Below are 8,141 nucleotides of genomic sequence, written 5' to 3'. Positions count from 1 at the left end.
CATGTTTGCATATTTCTAAGTAAGTTTAAATTTGGTTTGGAATAAGTCATGGTTTGAATGAAGAATTAAAGATTGGCTTTCTGGGTTTAGAAATTGGTTTGGTCCATTTGTATGAGTATCACTGAGAGGTCGCTCATCTTGGGTTCAGTATCTGGATCTGACTGATCCATGGCCAGACAATGGGTCCTGATGATTCAGTCTTAGTGCTTGATGTTCTGTCATTAAAAATCCAGCCCCTCTCAGGCACTCCCCTCCTCCACTTTGTGCTTCTTCAAAGTGGCAACAGAGTTAGATCAAATTTATTCAAGGGTTAAAAGCCCAGTTAACAGTTAAGTATAATCACCCTATTTATCTTTTCTGCTTCCTTATACATTTTACTTGTTAACTTTCAACCTATATAAATTTTAGTTTTGATCAAAGGAAAAAAGTGGCTTTAGCTTTTAGCCTGGGTTATCCTGCAAAATAAATGTTACAATTTAATAATTTCGAATTTTGGAACTGAGCCTTTTTAATACTTGGTTACTCTTATATTGTTGAGTTTCTCAGCATTTAAAAAAAAATGAACTTATCTCTTCTTCCCTGAAGAAGCTTTTGAAGGTAGGGACCTCTCCATCTGCGAAGCCCTCACAACTGAGACCAAGATTTTGCACAAAGCAGGAGCTCAACCCAGCTCGGGTGAATGCTCTCATCTCCAAACAGACTTGAGAAATAAAGATGTATGGGCACCTATCCTAAGAAACAAAGCAATCCTGCTACTAGATATACTGGGGGTGCCAAAAAAATGTATACACATCACATGACTTGTATTTATCTTTTGTTATTGATATATATTGAGTATTACAACTTTAATACAGATTTTTCCTTTCTTGAAATGTGTATACACTTTTTTGGCACCCTCTGTATATAGGATAGATAACTTTTACCACTCCACTCATTCAGTGATGGTGAGGAAAGACCCCTCCCCGCCCAGAGGTGTCACACTGGGTTCTGGTTTGAATTCCGTTTGCAATCAGAGGAACTTTAATTTTACCACTGAGAAGTATTTGTAAGACGAATGCTATGAGCATTGTGCCTGTGTTTAAATGGTAAATGTAATTTCTAGTAGGTTGTTTGAAATTAAATTCCAAATCTTCATAACAGGTTGAAACATCCAAAATATTTCACACACAGTGAGAGTAAGAGCCAAAGCTTATGCTACAGCAGGCCAAGAGTCTCTGATTGAGGTGAAAATACGATTCTTTTGGAAACCTCTTCTAACTCTCCAGGACATTTTCTTAATTTCTTCTAATGAATCAAATATTTTGAGAGCATATATAAGCCACACCATTTGAACATTTAAAAATAATAACTATGCTTTCGGTATCCAGCTCATTACCATGATATTCCTTGAGAACAAAAAACACAGAAAAGGTTTTTTTTTTTTTTTTTTTTAAGGTGAATTCAATTTAGTTGCATTAGAACCTAACTAGGGAGTGAAATAACCCAATTCAGAGCTCTTTAGAGTGATTCTACTCTGCATTTACTGCAGAGAAGCTCTGATCAGGAAAAAGGGTTTAAATAATACCATTAGTGATCTATCTTTCTTTTTCTCACTTGCTTTTTGCTCTGCACTTTCTTGTTATTATAACTGATGCTTTCTGGCCTGTATTTATCGTTAATAAAACAGCTTCTTTCTTCTGGTGAAGGGTAAACGTGGGGTATGTGGCCTCCGGATTCCTGACAATGGGCAAATATTCACTCACACTCTGTCTACTGCTGGCAAAATGACCTGGTGAAACTGGACATCCAGGGGATGAGGCATATGTATTTGAACACACTGCACAGAACATGCAACTGCCATAGTCACATAGGAAATAAATCCTTTAATAAAATAATGTTTTATGCCTATGTGTAACAACTAATGGAGCAGTTGCTATGTTTGGAATAAAAAATAATTCTGGGGTGAGACTAGGGTGTTAGACCCACATGTGAAATTCATTCACTGTTATTCATAATTCAATCTAGTGTAGGAAAGAATTGAAGTCAGAAGGGTACAGAGTGTCATGAAGGTCATGAATGTGGTTAATTTGATAAAAAATAAGGATATAATAGTAGAAGCATCTCAAACTTTGTAAAGCGAAAGGGAGTGACCATGAAAATCTTTTGCATCACAAGAAATCTTCTGGCCATCTTGTGGCAAAAGAACGGTCCTTCCTAAAGATGAGTTATACCTTTTTATTTTTCAATGAGTATTCCAAATCCAGTGACCTTTTCTGTGACACTAGCAGCTAGTTTTTTAAAAAAAGTGTTTATTCTGCTTCTTCAGGGCAAAGATGACATTTTACAGTGAAAGTGAAAATAATCTGCTTTTCAGAAGAACTCTTAGTATGGGTGTTGGGAAACGTTTCTATCATTATATGATTTTTATTGTTGAAATTGATGTGTCTCAACCACAAAAACTTTGACGGTTCTGCACTTCAAAAACCAGAATTTTCTGACCTCATGTTTATGTATCTAAAGAACAGAATAAACAAACAAACAAAACAGAAATAGACTCAGATACAGAGAACAAACCGATGGTTCCTAGATGGGAGAGGGGTTAGGGAGATGGGTGAGAAAGGTGAAGGGATTAGGAAGTACAAATTGGTAGTTACGAAATAACCATGGGGAATACAGTATGGGGAATGTAGTCAATAATGTAAAAACTATGTATAGTGTCAGGAGGGTATTAGACTTATCGGGGGGAATCACTTCATAAATTATATAATTGCCTAACCACTACATTGTACACCTGAAACTAATATAAAATAATATTGATTATCAACTATAATTAAAAAAATAGTCATAGGATGTAAAGTACAGCATAGGGAATATAGTCAGTGGTATTGTAATAGCTGTGTACAGTGTCAGAGGGATAGTAGACTTGTTGGGGTCATCATTTTGTGATGTGTAAATGTCTAATCACTATGTTGTTTTGTACAGCTAAAATGAATAATAGTTTTTAAAAAATGAAGGCAAAAAAAGGCTTCTTTAAACATGCAAAATCGGAAAGAATTCAGCAGCAGCAGACTGGCATTAAAAGAAATGTAAAAAGAAAGTGAAAAACCACACAATTTTCTAACTGTCATAAAAATTTCCAGAAGAGAAAGTCAGTGGGGTTTGTAAGAATTGATTAACATCAGAGAAGATAGGAATTCATGAGCCTAATTTCAACTAAAGCCTTTGCATAATTGGTGGTGGGGATTAAAAAATCATAATGTGGAAAACCCTGCCAATAATGTATCTCTTTTTTCCATTTGGAGCTATAGTCATTACAAGTTAGATTTTCAGCTATACAGCCATTAAAACTAACTATTATATATAAATATAGCATCCAATGTGAATTTCTGTGTCATAGAGTTGTGTGGGGACAGAGCCCCAGAGAGCAGTTTCCAGGCTCTCAGCCTCACGTGGAAAGGTGCTGACTCAGGTAGTAAATGGCCATCAACTGTGGCTAGTTTGGCTGTCAGCTGTAACTTGTAAGCCATTGGCCACTAATATAACTGCTGTGGCTACGTTAGCAGAAAGAAATGGGGGCTAGCAAGAGCGGATTGCAGAGAGGCGGATGCCTCCGGTGAGAATATAGTGATATGATTCCCCTACCTATGGCTCCATGGGTGTTCTTTTTGGCCTAGCCACATCCTGCGTTCTTATGTGGGGAGCGGGAGCTGAGACCCCGCTGGACGCCCCGCATGACAAATGGCGCAGCAAGCAGGGTCCCCTGTACAACACATGGCATAGTCGGCAAGATACGGTGTTGGCCAAAGCTCGCCGAAAGGCGGTGGAGCAGTTTTTGCGTATGAACACTTGGTCTCAGGAAGACCAGGAGGAGCAGCTGCTGGAGAGCTGGACCCCCGTGGAGGGGTGGGAAGACATGGACGGTTCTCCAACCAGCAAAGGCCCGCCAAGGTCAGTGCGGCCCTGTGAGCTGGGAAGTGCTTGTTGACGCAGCCCAGATGCAGGACTTGTCCTGGGAGGAAACGTTTGCTGAGTCCTCCTTGGGAGATGAGGGTGAGGTCAAGGTCGTCCCTCACTTCCAGGACAGCCCTGGTAAATGACTATGGACTATGGGAAATTGCCTTCCATCCCTAATTTAATGGACCACTGGACTGTTTGGGAACACACCACCATGTAGTGGAACTGGCGGATGTTTGCCTTTGTGTCTTGACTGGCTGCTATTGATAATATGTAAGCACCTTGACTGTGAGCCGCTGTTGTTCCAGCATGGTACCCTGAGAGGCCCAGAGAGAGTTGCAGTGCCCTGAGAGGCCCTGGCTGTGTCCAGAGAGAATGGCAGTGCCCTGAGAGGCCTTGGCTGTGTCCAGAAAGTCTGGCTGTGCCCAGAGAGAGTGGCAGTGCCCTGAGAGCCCTGGCTGTGTCCAGAGAGAGTAGCAGTGCCCTGAGAGGCCCTGGCTGTGCCCGGGGAGACTGGTGGTACCCTAAGAAGCCCAGGAAGTCTGGCTGTGCCCAGAAGTACTGGGGTGGTGCCCTGAGAAACTCTATCTGTGCCCAGAGAGATTGGTGGTACCCTAAGAAGCCCAGGAAGTCTGGCTGTGACCAGAAGTCCTGGTGGTGCCCTGAGAAACCCTGGCTGTGCCCAGAGAGCCTGTGTCCAGGATATTGCATTCACCTCCAGGCTCCTTGCACAGGGCCCTCGCGGAAGACGCTTGTCGCGTAGATTGTAAGGCGAGACCCTGTAGGAGTGGAGTGTGGGGACAGAACCCCAGAAACCAGTTTCCAGGCTCTCGGCCTCACATAAAAAGGTGCTGGCTCGGGTAGTAAATGGCCATCAACTGTGATAAGATGGCCATAAGCTGTGGCTAGTTGGCCGTCAGCTGTAACCCGTAAGCCATTGGCCACTAATATAACTGCTGTGGCTACGCTAGCAGAAAGAAATGGGGGCTAGCAAGAGCAGATTGCAGAGAGGTGGGTGCCGCCAGTGAGAATATAGTGATATGACTCTCCTACCTATGGCTCCGTGGGTGTTCCTTTTTGGCCTCACCATGTCCTGTGTTCTTATGTGGGGAGAGGGAGCTGAGACCCCGCCGGACACCCCGCATAACAGATATTATATAATGTTTTTATACTTTTTTTGTTGGAAAAGTTATGTCCCCTAACATAAATATTTGACTTGTTTAAAGACAGTACATAGTATACCAATTAAAACTTAATTGAAAAAGTAAGATAAAACAAACTTATTTTCTTAAATTTTAATTTCATTTATTAAAGATAAAACCCTAATCAATTACTTACCCCCAGCAATTTACTATGGGGTTTTATTCCCTATTTGAGGATCTGATGCCCAGTTTACTGGTTTTAGGGTTACCCTTGTGAGAGCTGTGGGTTGGAAGTGGTGTTCTGTACGTAGCCCTTTGCGTCTTCTTTGACTAATCCCTGATCATTTGCTTCTTTAAATCTGACCTAACTTGAATTCTAATCCTTCAGGGTCTTTTGGGTATCTGATTTGAGCCAAGATGTTTATAAACGGCAGTAGCTCAAAGGGTTACTCTTTCCTGAAAGTATTATGCCTTCATTTGAACAGCAGCCTAAAGCCAAGAGGTGAAAATAGGAGAGGTTTTGGGATTTCGAGAGATGATTGTAGGCAGGGGGGCCTTTACCGCCACCTGTCACTGTGAGTGCCCTGTCTTTGCTCTTTGCAGAGGCCAGCTCTGCAGTCATTTTGTCTCTGCACGATCAACTCCAGTACTCCTGTGTGCCCCTGGGGTGGGATCTTTGCACACTCATCACCACATTGGCATTTTGGTCCTAACCATTCCACAGACTGGGAATGACAAATAGCACTCATCTCACATGCCAGCTGTGATCCATTAGGAGTGACTGTCTGGAGAACTGCTATGAGCAGGTTTCTGGGACCACGCCTTTCCTGGTTCAGCAGGAAAGCGTATTAATTGACTCATTGTGGGGTCAGGGCCCCAGGGAGCAGTTTCCAGGCTCTCGGCCTCACATAGAAAGGTGCTGGCTCGGGTGGTAAATGGCCATCAACTGTGATTAGATGGCCAGCAGCTGTGGCTAGTTGGCTGTCAGCTGTAACCCGTAAGCCATTGGCCACTAATATAACTGCTGTGGCTACGCTAGCAGAAAAGAATGGGGGCTAGCAAGGGCGGATTGCAGAGAGGCGGATGCTGCCAGTGACAATATATTGGTTTGACTCCCCCACTTATGGCTCCATGGGTGTTCGTGTTTGGCCTCACTGTGTCCTGCGTTCTTATGAGGGGAGCAGGAGCAGAGACCCCGCTGAGCGCCATGCACGACACTCATAATGTCTGCCATAGTTGCTGGAGTTGGGTGGGTACCTCGCAGGCTACATTTGTGCTATCTCTGTCCTAGATTATGCCATAGTAGTGAATATTAGTGCACCACAACAGAGATGTCATTTGTCACCATTTGGCTCTTGTTGTTTACCAAAACTCAGAGTTTACTATTGAGTTCTCGTGACCCCCAGCAGGTCTGTTTGTACCTTATACATGTGCCGATGATGTGTATATAAGATTAGTAGCACCATCTTGGTGTATACAGAATGGCTCATTATTACTAGTACTTATCATGAATATGATTGATTTCCTTAAAGGAGCCTTGCTTTCATTAGAGAACACCAAGGTACGAAAACTGTCAAGTATTGTGTGCTAGATACAAAGAATATTTCAGATTTGGTCATTCATCCTTTAAAACATACTTGGAGCAGACATTTCTGTACAGCTCAAGCTTGGGGAAGATATTATCATTTTCCCCCTGTCACTTCCAACACAGCGTGCTTTCATACCTTCTGTACTGTCGGAGAAATTTGAGCAGCTTTTGGAGTTAGGAGCTTCAGGGACAATTCTGTTAGTAAAAAATCCCAGGGGGAAACAGTAAAGGCTAAAATAGGCCTTATTTTAGCCAATGCGCACAAGAACATTCGGAAGTAAATGTTTGCTGTGGTTTTATTGGACTCCAGTTAGCTTCACCCCTGAGCCCCAAAGTCCCTATAGGAATAAGGTATGCCTCATCAATGTGCAATCTGTTTCAAGCCTGTGCTCTCATGGGACAGTCTGAGAGCACGGCTGTGGTTAAAATAATACTGTCCAGCTTTGAAAACTAATTTCTAAAGGTCTCAGCCCTTTACTTGCTTTTTGTGAACTCTGCAAGGGGAGATAAGGATACTACAGTAATAAACTTGGATCTTTAGCATCTCCTGTTTATCGTCCATCCATTTCCCTTACACTGAAGCAGTTCCCCTACCTCCCTCACCCCAGCCTTCTTCCAACAAACCCCTCATTCCTCACCAACTCTTGTCCCTATGCCTCTGTCATTCTCCCTAGCCCCTTCCCCCTGCATTACAAGGTACAAAAGACCTTATTTAGCAAAGCAGGACCATCCCTGGCTGGGAGGTATGGCAAGGAGGGTCAAGACAGATCTCTCTCTCTCTCTCTCTCTCTCTCTAATTTTTTTTTTTTTTTATTGTAGGACAGAATTCTCTTAAGCATGGGAAAAGGAGAAAGGCTTGGACCAACATATGTGAACTGTTTCCCTCTTATCATGTACTGCATGTACATGCCTTAGAGATTCACTCTAAGGTTGCCAAATCCTGGGTTGTGATGCAGTCACTGGGAAAAGAAGGATTAGATAGCAGTTCTCACACTGGGCCCTGTACAGAGTCTCTCCCACCCCTGACCTGGGTCTGCGTTTCGGATGCCATTGCTCGTGCTGTGTCTCTGTGGCTTGAGAGCTGTCGTTCTGGGCCATGTGTGTCAGTAACTGGCTCTGGGTGCTGGCCAATCTGCGCCTGAGATGTGTTTGTCATGGCTTCTTTCCCACTGGCATAAGTGGACATCTCCTCTAGATGGCACCTTTTGGAATGGCTGTCTTTCTCTTCTACTCCTCTTACGCTGTCTTCTGGAGTGGGTCTTGAGTTTGCACATTCAGTTGGTGATTTAGGTCCAAAGCCTATTTTGTTACAGTGAGGCAATTTGGGGGTTCTAGTCCACACAGGTGAGTGGCTCACTAATTAGTCCATTGCTTTTACAGCCCCTGCTTTGTTTCACCCCTAGAACTGCCTTTAAGTCTAACCCTGACCTCACTTGAAGTGCAACCTCTCTGGTGGATTTGACTACTTTTCTCCAGCA

The sequence above is a fragment of the Rhinolophus hipposideros genome (assembly GCF_964194185.1).
Source record: "Rhinolophus hipposideros genome assembly, chromosome: 11".
Taxonomy (NCBI): Eukaryota; Metazoa; Chordata; class Mammalia; order Chiroptera; family Rhinolophidae; genus Rhinolophus; species Rhinolophus hipposideros.
Note: the sequence above shows the minus strand (reverse complement) of the source record.